The sequence below is a fragment of the Budorcas taxicolor genome, chromosome 1 (assembly GCF_023091745.1).
Source record: "Budorcas taxicolor isolate Tak-1 chromosome 1, Takin1.1, whole genome shotgun sequence".
Taxonomy (NCBI): domain Eukaryota; kingdom Metazoa; phylum Chordata; class Mammalia; order Artiodactyla; family Bovidae; genus Budorcas; species Budorcas taxicolor.
In genome coordinates, this window is record NC_068910.1 from 114,654,858 (window position 1) to 114,669,576 (window position 14,719).

The 14,719-nt window shown below is 37.5% G+C and overlaps 1 non-coding gene across 1 annotated transcript; it reads right to left on the bottom strand.

The window, feature by feature from the left end:
- Positions 1 to 1,326: 1,326 nt before the first annotated feature.
- On the bottom strand, positions 1,327 to 1,399 carry TRNAW-CCA (transfer RNA tryptophan (anticodon CCA)). Its single transcript has one exon. It is a non-coding gene; the product is annotated as a tRNA-Trp (tRNA).
- Between the last annotated feature and the right edge of the window lie 13,320 nt (positions 1,400 to 14,719).

Here is a 14,719-nt window from a genome sequence, read left to right on the forward strand (position 1 = left end):
TTTCTTCAGTACCGAGAGCTTATGAGGCCTAATTCATTTATTCAGATCAGTCTGAAAAATTTAGCTTCAGGGCTGGACATGTTTCTATTATATAAGATTTTACTAAGTTTAGTTGCTAAGTCATGTCCACCTATTTGTGAACCCAGGACCATAGCTCCTGGTTACAACTCCTCTGTCCATGGGATTTCCAAGGCAAGCATAGTGGAGTGGGTTACCATTTCCTTCTCCAGGGGATTTTTCCCCTCCTGGGATCAAACCTAATCTCCTTCATTGACAGGTGGACTCTTTACCGCTGAGTGACCAGGGAAGCCATTACAATGTTTAAAAGGTACCAATTTTTCTCAAATTACTCATATTATCAAAATTACTACCACCATTTTAATGAATTTTTAATTGAAAAGCTAGTATTTGAATTTATGTAGTAAAATAAACAGGTGGAAATAAATAAGAAAAATTGTAACCAATATTAATGATAGAAAGTTTGGTGCAAGTGGTAAAGAATCCACCTGCCAATGCAGGAGATGTAAAAGAAGCAGGTTCAATCCCTGGGTTGGGAACATCCCATGAAGTAGGAAATGGCAACCCATTCCAGTATTCTTGCCTGGAAAATTCTATGGACAGAGGAGCCTGGTGGGCTAAATTAGGGATAATCCATGGAGTTGCAAAAGGTCAGACATGACTAAGCACACATAAGCATACACACACACACACACACACACACACACACACACACACACACACACATGCAGGGTTCCAGGTAGCTAAGTGGTAAAGAATCCACCTGCAATACAGGAGATCCTGGTTCAATTCCTGGGTTAGGAAGTCCCCTGGAGAAGGGATCAGCTACCCACACCAGTATTGTTGGGATTCCTGGTGGCTCAAACAATTAAAAAATATGCCTGCAATGGGGGAGATATGGGTTTGATCCCTGGGTTGGGAAGATTCCCTGGAGGAGGGTATGGCAACTCACTACAGTATTCTTGCCTAGAGAATCCTGTTGGATAGAGGTGCCTGGCGGGCTACAGTCCATGGGGTTGCAAAGGGTCAGACACTGACTGAGTGACTAAGCTCAGCATAGCATATACATATACATAAATATATATATATGCGATATTATATTATGAGAGATGAACATATGAGAAAATATACATCATAAATCAGTAAATTCTATAACACATTTAAAATACTATAAAAGTGAAAAGTGAAGTCGCTCAGTCATGTCCAACTCTTTGAGACCTGTGGACTGTAGCCCACCAGGCTCCTCCGTCCATGGGATTCTCCAGGCAAGAATACTGGAGTGGGTTGCCATTTCCTTCTCCAGGGGATCTTCCTGACCCAGGGATTGAACCCAGGTCTCCTGCTTTGGAGGCAGACGCTTTAACCTCTGAGCCACCAGGGAAGCCTTTATAAAATATTATAAAGTTCTACTTAAAAAGTAACGTAGTGTTGATACTTGAATAGACAGAACAATGGAAAGCAATATAGTTCAAAACAAGACCCAATTTAGTATGTGTTAAATGAAGCTAGTATCTTTGTTGTCATTTAGTCCTCAGTCATGTCTGACTGTGCAATCCCACGAACTGCAGAACGTCAGGCTTTCCTGTCCCCCATCTCCCAGAGCTGCTCAAACTAATGTCCATAGAGTCAGTAATGCCATCCAACCGTCTCATCCTCTGTCATCCTCTTTTCTTCTTCACTCTGTCTCAGCATCAAGGATTTTTCCAATGAATCAGCTTTTCACATCAGGTGGCTGAAGTATTAGAGTTTCAGCCTCAGAATCACTCTCTCCAGTGAATAATCAGTATTGATTTCCTTTAGGACTGACTGGTTTGATCTCCTCACAGTCCAGGGGACTCAAGAGTATTCTCCAACACCACAGTTCAAAAGTATCAATCCTTCAGCCCTCAGCCTTCTTTATGGTCCAACTCTCACATCCATACATGACTACTGGAAAAACCACAGCTTTGACTAGATGGACATTTGTTGGCAAAGTAATGTCTCTTCTTTTTAATATGCTGTCTAGGCTTCTCATAGTTTTTCTTCCAAGGAGCAAGCATCTTTTAATTTCAAGGAGCAGTCACCATCTGCAGTGATTTTGGAGCCTGCCCCTCAAAAAGTCTGTCACTGTTTCCATTGTTTCCCCATCAATTTGCCATGAAGTGATGGGACCAGATGTCATGATCTTGGTTTTCTGAAAGTTGAGTTTTAAGCCAACTTTTTCACTCTCCTCTTTCACTTTCATCAAGAGGCTCTTTAATTCCTCTTCATTTACTGCCATAAGGGTGGTGTCATCTCTTTATCTGAGGTTATTGATATTTCTCCCTGCAATCTTGATTCCAGCTTGTGCTTCATCCAGCCCAGCATTCTCATGACGTACTCTGCATAAAAGTTAAATAAGCAGGATGAAAATACACAGCTTTGAGGTACTCTTTTCCCAATTTGGAACCACTTTGTTCATTCCATGTCCAGTTCTAACTATTGCCTCTTGACCCATGTACAGGTTTCTCAGGCGGCAGGCAAGGTGGCCTGGTATTCCCATCTCTTTAAGAATTTCCCACAGTTTACTGTGATCTACACAGTCAAAGGTTTTGGCATAGTCAATGAAGCAGAAGTTTTTCTGGAATTCTCTTGCTTTTTGGATGATCCAGCAGATGTTGGCAATTTGATCTCTGGTTCCTCTGTCTTTTCTAAATTCAGCTTGAACATCTGGAAGTTCTAGGATAACATGCTGTTGAAGCCTGGCTTGGAGAATTTGGAGCATTACTTTGCTAGTGCGTAAGATGAGTGCAATTGTGCAGTAGGTTGAACACTCTTTGGCATTGCCTTTCTTTGGGATTGGAATGAAAATTGACTTTTTCCAGTCCTGTGGCCACTGCTGAGTTTTCCAAATTTGCTGGCATATTGAGTGCAGCACTTTCACAGCATCATCTTTTAGGATATGAAATAGCTCAAGTGGATTTCCATCATCTCCACTAGCTTTGTTCACAGTGATGTTTCCCAAGGCCTACTTGACTTCACATTCTATGATGTCTGGCTCTAGGTGAGTGATCACACCATCATGGTTACCTGGATAATTAAGATCTTTTCTCTGTAATTCTTCTGTGTATCCCTACCAACTCATCTAAATATTTTCTTCTTATTCTGTTAGGTCCATATGTGAATAAAAGATAACTTGGTCATTAAGCAGTTTTTAGACAACTGGGTAGACATTTGAAAAATTTTTAGTAATTATCTATCATGTTTTACATATAAAATATATTCATATGACCAAAGCTTAAATCTTAAAAAAACAAATGTTAAGGAGATAAAAAAGAAAAAAACTAGAAGAATCCTTTTTTACTGCTTGATTGGAAAAGACATTATAAAGTATGACAACAAAAAGAGAAACTATTTAAGAAAAAAAAAGATATAATAAACTGAAACAAAAAGACTCAAAACATCTGCTTGGCAAAACATAGCATAAATAAAATTCAAAGGAAAAAATAACAGTCGTTGAAATATATTAGAAATTTTCTTAAAGAAAAAGAAATAAAATGGCTCTTAAATATCTGTAAAGATGTTAAAATCTCATTCATAATAAAATAAATTTAAAAAGAAACAGGATATTCATTTTGTCTTGTCAGGTAAGCAATGATGAAAATCTTTTATTACTCAGTGAATATAAGGAAACATGGAAAGGTAAACTGGCATAACCTCAAGATGGCAATTTGAAAATATCAAAACTATAATCCATAAACTGTTTTACTCAGAGTTACAATTTGTGTCCTGATTTATTTTCCCTAAGGAGATAAACTGACTAATAGAAAATGAATACAAGTGGGCAATTCATTGAAAAGGGAAATCCAATAAGTAAATAATGTGTGAAAAATTCATCTGCATTTATAATGAAAAAATAAAAATCAAGGCAGTAATATAATCATTTATCCTATTAAATTGGCAAAGATTTTTAAAACGTGAGTAATCAATGCTAGTGGATTTAAAATCAAATTAACCCTAAAACACTGCTGTTGTATATATTTTTAAAAACAATGATCAAGCAATGGATAGAACTTTTGAACAATGACTTTTCCTTCTCCAAATCTCTGTTTATCAAATAAACTAATAATTCAAAAAGGATATTCACAAACATAGTCAAGGTAATTTTATTTATATCAATATTATCAAACAACTAGAAACAACCAAATAACTATTAGATAAATTGCATGCCTTTTCAGGTAATTAGAGTTAGGTTTTAAGGTTGATGGGGCAGCGGTAAAGAATCCACCTGCCAACACAGATTCGATCCCTAGGTCGGGAAGATTCCCTGGGGTAGAAAATGGCAGTCTGCTCCAGTATCATTGCCTAGAAAGTTCCATGGACAGAGTAGCCAGGCAGGTCTGACACCACTGCTCGAGTGAACACATACAGCAAAGAATTAACTCAATTGTTTTCTACCAAATCACTTTATTGCAAAAGCAGAGGATACAAATATCAGAAACCCAAGTTCATTAGCCTGTAACCTTGGATCAGAAAAACCTTTAAGACTGAACAATGGAATACTACTCAACAATAAAAAGTTAAACTAGTGATACACACAATAACATGAATGAATATCTAAAACTTTATCTAGTTAAATAAGCCAAACTCCAAAAACCCTACATACTGTATGACTACATTTAAATGGCATTCTAGTCTGAAAAAAAAGCCAAAAAAGTAGCAAGAGTTATCAAATTAGTGATTACTAGCAGATGAGAGTACAGCGAAGGGAGTGAATGCTAAGAGACAGGAGAGATTTTTGAGAGCGAAATGGAAAGCTTCTATATTCTGACTGTTGTATTAGAAGATGCAAGTGTGACCCCTGGGTCATTAAGATCTCCTAAAGAAGGAAACAGCAACCCACTCCAGTATTCTTGCCTGGGAAATCCCATGGACAGAGGAGCCTGGTGGGCTATGGATGACAGGGTTGCAAAAGAGACACAACTTAGCAAATAAACAACATTAGTGGACTGTGGCTGCCACAGTAGCATACCACAGGCTGGGTAGCTTAAACAGCAGAAATTCATTTTCTCTCAGATCTGGATGTGGGAAGCCTAAACTCCAGATACTGGCAGTGCTGGCTTCCTCTAGGTCTCTCTCCTACGCTTAGAAATGGCCACCCTCTTGCTTCGTCTTCACATGGTCTTTTCTGTGTGCAGGGACAACTTCGGTGTCCTTATGTGTGTCTAAATTTTGTCTTCTTATAAGGATACTCGTCCTACTGGACTAGTGTTAAACCCTAATTACCTCTTTAAAGGTCCAATCTCCAAATATAGTCACATTCTGAGGTGCTGGGGAATAGGCGGCCTTTAACAAATGAATTGGATGAAGCACACTTGGCCCATGACAACTGTGGTGGAAGTTACACAACCATACATTGGCTACCATTCATCAAATGTATATAACTGTGTAACTGCCATAATTATATAACATAGTTGTATAAAATTATATAAACTTTTGTTTTTTATATTTTAAGCTATTTGACATGTTTTTATTTTCATTTAGTTCACGATATTGCCAAGTCAACTGCATATAGTTGTATATGCTTAAAAGGGTGAATTTCACCATTGCAATGAAAAGAATAAAATACTTAGGAATATATCTACCTAAAGAAACTAAGACCTATATATAGAAAACTATAAAACACTGGTGAAAGAAATCAAAGAGGACACTAATAGATGGAGAAATATACCATGTTCATGGATCGGAAGAATCAATATATTGAAAAAAAGCATACTACCCAAAGCAATCTGTAGATTCAATGCAATCCCTATCAAGCTACCAACGGTATTTTTCACAGAGCTAGAACAAATAATTTCACAATTTGCATGGAAATACAAAAAACCTTGAATAGCCAAAGCAATCTTGAGAAAGAAGAATGGAACTGGAGGAATTAACCTGCCTGACTTCAGGCTCTACTACAAAGTCACCGTCATCAAGACAGTATGGTACTGGCACAAAGACAGAAATATAGATCAATGGAACAAAATAGAAAGCCCAGAGATAAATCCACACACCTATGGACACCTAATCTTTGACAAAGGAGGCAAGAATATACAATGGAGAAAAGACAATCTCTTTAACAAGTGGTGCTGGGAAAACTAGCCAACCACTTGTAAAAGAATGAAACTAGAACACTTTCTAACACCATACACAAAAATAAACTCAAAATGGATTAAAGATCTAAATGTAAGACCAGAAACTATAAAACTCCTAGAGGAGAATATAGGCAAAACACTTTCCAACATAAATCACAGCAGGATTTGACCCACCTCCCAGAATATTGGAAATAAAAGCAAAAATAAACAAATGGGACCTAATTAAAATTAAAAGCTTCTGCACAACAAAGGAAACTATAAGCAAGGTGAAAAAACAGCTTTCTAAATGGGAGAAAATAATAGCAAATGAAGCAACTGACAAACAAGTAATCTCAAAAATATACAAGCAACTCCCGCAGCTCAATTCCAGAAGAATAAACAACCCAATCAAAAAATGGGCCAAAGAACTAAACAGACATTTCTCCAAAGAAGACATACAGATGGCTAACAAACACATGAAAAGTTGCTCAACATCACTCATTATCAGAGAAATGCAAATCAAAATCACAGTGAGATACCATTTCACACCAGTCAGAATGGCTGCGATCCAAAAGTCTACAAGCAATAAATGCTGGAAATGGTGTGGACAAAAGGGAACCCTCTTACATTGTTGGTGGGAATGCAAACTAGTACAGCCACTACGGAGAACAGTGTGGAGATTAAAAAATTGTGAATAGAACTGCCTTATGACCCAGCAATCCCACTGCTGGGCATACACACTGAGGAAACCAGAATTGAAAGAGACACCTGTAACCCAATGTTCACTGCAGCACTGTTTATAATAGCCAGGACATGGAAGCAACCTAGATGTCCATCAGCAGATGAATGGATAAGAAAGCTGTGGTACATACACACAATAGAGTACTACTCAGCCATTAAAAAGAATACATTTGAGTCAGTTCTAATGAGGTGGATGAAACTAGAGCCTATAATACAGAGTGAAGTAAGCCAGAAAGAAAAACACCAATACAGTATACTAACGCATATATATGGAATTTAGAACGATGGTAACGATAACCCTGTATGCGAGACAGCAAAAGAGACACAGATGTATAGAGCAGTCTTTTGGACTCTGTGGGAGAGGGGTAGGGTGGGATGATTTGTGAGAATAGCATTGAAACATGTATAATATCATATATGAAGCGAATCGCCAGTCCAGGTTCAATGCAGGATACAGGATGCTTGGGGCTGGTGCACTGGGATGACCCAGAGGGATGGTATGGGGAGGGAGGTGAGAGGGGGGGTTCAGGATGGGGAACACGTGTACACCCATGGCAGATTCATGTTGATGTATGGCAAAACCAATGCAATATTGTAAAGTAATTAGCCTCCAATTAAAATAAATAAATTTACATTCAAAAAAATAAAAGGTTAGATGACATCTACTTACATATGCTTTATTAGCCACAAAAAAGTCATAAAACCACTGATTCAGGACATAAATCATTTTATCATATTTAATATATAATAATAATAAATATTGGTAGTATACATGCTTTTATTGTCCCTTTCTATTAGGTCACCACATTTGAGGGGAAAATAAAATCTCATAAAACTCAGAAATTTTCCTTAGAATGCCCTTCCTCTATTCTTGGTCTGCTTTACCTCTTACAAATACTGCAGGTCTCAGATTAAATATTACCTCCTGAGGAGCCCAGTGGTTAAGAATCCACCTGCTAGTGCCAGGGACATGGGTTTGATCTGTGGTCCAGGAAGATCCCACATACCAAGGGGCAACTAAGTCCGTGCACCACAGCTACTGAGCCTTAGCACCTGAAGCCGTGCTCCACAACAAGAGAAGCCACAGCAGTGAGAAGCCCCTGCACTGCAACAAAGAGTGGTCCGCAGCTGGAGAAAGCCTGCACGGAGCGACAAAGACCCAGCCCAGCCAGAAATTAAATAAATAAATAATAAAAATTTTAAAAACAAAAAAACTTTCTCTCTCATATAATTCCTCTGCAAATAGTCTGTGGAGGCTTTTGTTGTCATGGAAATTGAACTTCTATAATTAATAGTAAAGATGTTATGATTTCATGGGAAAGATTGTTCAGTAGAGAGTAAATAAATGTAAGAATGTCAAACAAAAAAAATTAAAAGGGTGAATTTTATTGTATTGTATATAAATACAGCACTAATAACTCAATAATCCTTATCTTTTTAAAAAGAGGAGAAAATGGGTACTCTATTTCTTTTAGTTTTAGTATTTATATATAATTTTAAATAGCACATTGATGCAAATTTCTAAGAAAGTTACAAATATACTAACAATTCAAAAATTTTCTTTAGAAAATCTTGAGGAGTTGGTAACTTTACATAATTAATGGCATTTTTCTAAGTTCATTTTATTCTATGAAAAGAAAATGGATAATTAATTGTAACCTACTGCCATGTGTTTACATTTATCTTTTAGAAGTATAGCTATTGAAAATGCAACTGTTGAAAAATCACTGGAAGCCTGTACAGCTACATTATATATTCCAAGGTCAGCTCATTCAAACAAAAGGAATTACTGTTAAATATGAAAGATGCCAGTGATCATTAACTGATACCAGATGTAAGCTTTCAAATGCCTAATGATTATATCATGTTAAAAATAACTGAGTTGAAAATATAAAGAAAGCTTCTACTAAAGTTTTTGGAAAGATTTCCAGTGCCTCTATTATTATCCCATTTGTATTTGGGAAAGTTTTTGCAAATATCTGCTAGAAACATCTGGGAGGACACAAAAGATGATATGGTTTCTAAGAGCAAGCCAGACCATCTGGCTTGTCAAATGTCAGCACATGAAATTTTGATTTTGGGAGGTCATGCTGTGTAGGATTAGCAGTAGACACCTCCATCATTCAACATCACTGTATGTCTAAGTTTAAATTCATCCTTACACTTGTACAAACAACTTAAAGGTGCAAATAAATGATGTAACTTTCACACGTGGAAATTGTTGCTACAAACTAATACTGTTGTTAAAGTAATAAACAACATATGGCAGACCTAAACATCAGTTACAGCATTTGCCAGTAGCCATTATTTTAGGATCTATAAATAAAATGATACAACTGGCAACTTCAGAATGGGTTTTCGATCACAGCACCGTATGATGATGAAAAATACTTTATTTTCACATTGACAGGTTGGTGATAGTGTTACCATCATAAAAAGTGCTTTCATTGAGTAAATATATATCCAGATCAAACACTACTACTGACAGAGGAAATTTTTAGCAGATGCTCTTAGTTTCAGAGTATACTTTCTGGGAAAATACATTCAAATTCTGATCTACAAAACATTTAGGAGAAATATCTAAGACACCAACTCTTTACCACTTTGTAGTAAACTGCTGGACTCTAGCCTAGACTCATCAAATTATTGAATAATTTCTGAACAAATATAGTACAGACACACAACTTAGTAATGATCTAAAAAGAAAATATGCACTTTGAACACATTATATATGCACTGGATTTGGGGATGTCTCAATACTTTTTAAAAGACAGCAGAAATGAGAAAAACTTAACTGTTGAAAATACATATGAGAGAGTCTCTCTCTTTTTTGACAACTACAGTAATAAATGCTTTTCCCATGAAGTATTGACACAGAAAGAGAAATGTCATTGCTTCCTGCAGGACAACCTCATGTCCTGGAGTTTCTTAGAAAGAGCAATCATATGTCAAGCAAAATACAATGTCACCCTGGTGATTGAAATATGGTAAAAATGATTTCAAAAACACGTTTGTACTGTATGTGACCTGGAAAACTCCCACACATGGCACATTCTTTCAGGAAATTCCAAATATTGTCTTTCTATAGAATATTTGAATGCAATAAAAGGAAATGATATCTTTCTAGACATATTCCTTTAGTGCAGTATGTCTCAAAATTTACCATGTGTAAAAATCATACGGGAATATTTCTAAAATGTGGATGCTAATTCAGTAGGGTTAGGGTGAGGACCAAGATTGTATTTCAAAGTCTCACATGATATTGATGCTGCTGGTCTGCAGATGTGTTCTGAATAGCAAAGACTTGAGAATGTACTAAACTGATAGCTGAACACTGTAAAATCTGTAATCTTTTTGGACAGTAGATTCTATTAATGTTGTTGAGGTTTTTGTTTTTAAGAAAAATAACATTTGAAAGTACAACTTATTTACTTGAAGAGTGTGTGCTTGGCAACTGAAAGTTGGGATAAGGAGCATAAGGACCAAGATTGAATCCCAGAGCCTAAGCAGAACTGGGAGTGGAAGTTATAGATATGAATACTAAATAGCTACAGTCTATATCCAAAGCTTTTTTCTTTTCAAACTGATGAATATAATTTAGTCTTGATCTCCTATGCTTCTTTAATGATGATAGAAATAATTTTAATAGTCCATGTATTAGTTTCCTAGGACTGCCATAACAAAGTAGCACAGATTGGGTGGCTTAAAGAAAAAATTATTTTCTCTCAGTTCTGGAAGCTAACAGTTTTAACTCAAATTGTTGGCAAGGTTGGCTTCTTCTAGACCATTCTCCTTGACTTGGAAATGACTGTCTTCTCCTTGTATCTTGGTCTTCCCTCTGTATGAATATGTTGTTGTTCAGTTCCTAAGTCATGTCCAACTCTTTCAGACCCCATGGACTGCAGCACACCATGATCCCTGTCCTTCACTACCTCCCAGAGTTTGCTCAAACTCATGTCAATTGAGTCGATGATGCTATCCAGCCATCTCACCCTCCTTTGCCCCCTTCTCCTCTTGCCTTCAATCTTCCCCAGCATCAGGGTCTTTTCCAATGAGTTTACTCTTCACATCAGGTGGCCAAAGTATTGGAGCTTCAGCTTCAGAATCAGTCCTTCCAATGAATATTCAGGACTGATTTCCTTTAGGATTGACTAGTTTATCTTCTTGCTGTCCAAGGGACTCTCAAGAGTCTGCTCCAACACCACAATTCAAACGCTTCAATTATTTGGCACTCAGCTTTCTTTATGGTCCAGCTCTCACATTCATACATGACTACTGGAAAAACCATATGAGTATGTGTTCTCTTCTTATAAGGACACCTAATCCAGTCATATTGAATTAGGGCCCAATATAATGACCTCATTACTTTTTAAGGACCCCACTACTTTTTAAGGACCTATTTCCAAAACTAATCACATTCTAGGTACTAGGGGTTAAGGCTTAAACATATGAATTTTGAGGAAATGCAATTTATCTCATTACATTCCATATCAGTGATCAATGCAAACAAATAGAGGAAGACAAAGAATGGGAAAGACTAGAGATCTCTTCAAGAAAATTCAAGAGACCAGGGGAACATTTCATGCAGAGATGGGCACAATAAAGGACAGAAATCGTATGGACCTAACAGAAGCAGAAGATATTAAGAAGAGGTGCCAACAATACACAGAACTATACAAAAAAGATCTTCATGACCCAGATAACCATGATGGTGTGATCACTCACCTAGAGCCAGACATCCTGGAATACAAAGTCAAGGGAGCCTTAGAAAGCTGCACTATGAACAAAGCTCCTGGAGGTGATGCAATTCCAGTTGAGCTATTTCAAATCCTAAAAGATGATGCTGTGAAAGTGCTGCACTTAATATTCCAGCAAATCTGGAAAACTCAGCAGTGGCCACAGGACTGGAAAAGGTCAGTTTTCATTCAAATCCCAAAGAAGGGCAATGCCAAAGAGTGTTCAAACTACTGCACAATTGTACTCATCTCACACACTAGCAAAGTAATGCTCCAAATTCTCCAAGCCAGGCTTCAACAGTACATGAACCATGAACTTCCAGATGTTCAAGCTGGATTTAGAAAAGGCAGAGGAACCTGAGATCAAATTGCCAACATCTGTTGGATCATCCAAAAAGCAAGAGAGTCCCAGAAAAATATCTACTGCTCTTTTATTGACTACACCAAAGTCTTTGATTGTGTGGATCACAACAAACTGTGGAAAATTCTGAAAGAGATGGGAATCCCAAACCATCTGACCTGCCTCCTGAGAAATCTGTATGCAGGTCAAGAAGCAATAGTTACAACAGGACATGGAACAACAGACTGGTTCCAATTTGGGAAAGGAGTATGTCAAGGCTGTATATTGTCATCCTGCTTATTTAACTTATATGCAGAATACATCATTCCAAAAGCCAGACTGAATATATCAAAAGCTGGAATCAAGATTGCCAGGAGAAATATGAAAAACCTCAGATATGCAAATGATGCCACCCTTATGGCAGAAAGTGAAGAGGAACTAAAAAGCCTCTTGATGAAAGTAAAAGAGGAGAGTGAAATAGTTGGTTTAAAGCTCAACATTCAGAAAACGAAGATCATGGCATCCGGTCTCATCACTTCATGGGAAATAGATGGGAAACAGTGGAAACAGTGTCAGACTTTATATTTGGCGGTTCCAAAATCACTGCAGATGGTGATTGCAGCCATGAAATTAAAAGACGCTTACTCCTTGGAAGAAAAGTTATGACCAACCTAGATAGCATATTCAAAAGCAGAGACATTACTTTGCCGACTAAGGTCCATCTAGTCAAGGCTATGGTTTCTCCTGTGGTCATGTATGGATGTGAAAGTTGGACCATAAAGAAGGCTGAGTGCTGAAGAATTGATGCTTTTGAACTGTGGTGTTGGAGAAGACTATTGAGAGCCCCTCGGACTGCAAGGAGATCCAACCAGTCCATCCTGAAGGAGATCAGCCCTGGGATTTTTTTGGAAGGAATGATGCTAAAGCTGAAACTCCAGTACTTTGGCCACCTCATGCGAAGAGTTGACTCATTGGAAAAGACTCTGATGCTGGGAGCAGGAGGAGAAGGGAATGACAGAGGATGAGATGGCTGGATGGCATCACTGACTCGATGGATGTGAGTCTGAGTGAACTCCGGGAGTTGGTGACGGGCAGGGAGGCCTGGCGTGCTGTGATTCATGGGGTAGCAAAGAGTCAGACACAACTGAGCGACTGAACTGAACTGAACTGATGAAAGTGAAAGAAGAGAGTGAAAAAGTTGGCTTAAAACTCAACATTCAGAAAACTAATATTATGATATCCAATCCATCACTTCATGGCAAATCGGTGGGGAAACAATGGAAACAGTGACAGACTTTATTTTGGGGGCTCCAAAATCAGTGCAGATGGTGACTGAAGCCATGAAATTAAAAGACACTTGCTCCTTGGAAGAAAAACTATGACCAACCTAGACAGCATATTAAAAAGCAGAGACATTACTTTGCCAACAAAGGTCTGTCTAGTCAAAGCTATGGTTTTTCCAGTAGTCATGTATGGATGTGAGATTTGGACTATAAAGAAAGTTGAGCATTGAAGAATTGATGCTTTGAACTGTGATGTCGGAGATAACTCTTGAGAGTCCCTTGGACAGCAGGGGATCAAACCAGTCCATCCGAAAGGAAATCAGATCTGAATATTCATTGGAAGGACTGATGCCGAAGCTGAAACTCCAACACTTTGGCCACCTAATGTGAGGAGCTGACTCATTGGAAAAGACTTTGATGCTGGGAAAGATCGAATGCGGGAGGAGAATGGGACAACAGAGGATCAGATGGTTGGATGGCATCACTGACTCTATGGACATGAGTTTGAGTAAGCTCTGGGAGTTGGCGATGGACAGGGAAGCCTGGTGTGCTGCAGTCCATGGGGTTGCAAAGAGTTGGATACGACTGAGCTACTGAACTGAACCAAGGTGACTATAAAGTTATATAGTTGGTAAACACACATACTTCTTTAATTGTGTACTCTGAGTTATACTCATCAAAAGTAATTAAATTAATGCTAAAATAAACTAAAATAATGACATCAGAGTCTTCTTGTTTCTCCTGGTCTTAGTGTTTAAAATTAAGAACCAGAAAAATTGACCTCTGATATACAAATAAGTAGAAATTTGGAGTCTTTGTCCATGTTCTTGTAAATCTCCATCCCAAATCTCTGAGTCCCAAGTCTACATAATACCTTACCAGCTGACTTAGTTTTCCAAAAATAAACATCACAGTTAATAATGATATTATTTGCCTATTTTACTGTCTTAATATTTGCCCTGATGCTGCGAAAGCAAAAGTGGGTGAAATTGCTGATGCCTAAGCAGAAAATGAAGCAATAACATCAAATAATATTAGTAGTCATTACATTCTCCACTGGCTACACACTTGCAGTAAAAATTCCAGTTTCATTTAAGAATGTCTTTAATGAAGCATTAAAGATTATTAATTTTATTTCATCCCAACCTTTGAGTGCATGACTTTTTAATATAAATCACTCAATGTACACTGTTATGTGATGTTTGGATCAAGAAAAATCTCTTGTGCCATTTTTGGAGTTGCAAGCTGAACTAGCTGCTTTTATCATGGAATACTGAAACAACTGTGGACAAATACAGTGTGGTTATTCAGACTCAGGCACTTGGCAGATAGTCTCTCAAAAGTGAACAGAAGGAGCCTGATATTTCAAGGAAACAACTGACAGTACTTCTTGAGCTTTCAAGAAAAAAACAGAATTTGGGCAATTTATGTATCTGTCTTTATTAGATTGACATCTTCTCAATATAGAAAGGCTTTTCTCAAGAGATTAACAAATGTTACTATGTAATAATGTATAATAAAATGTTT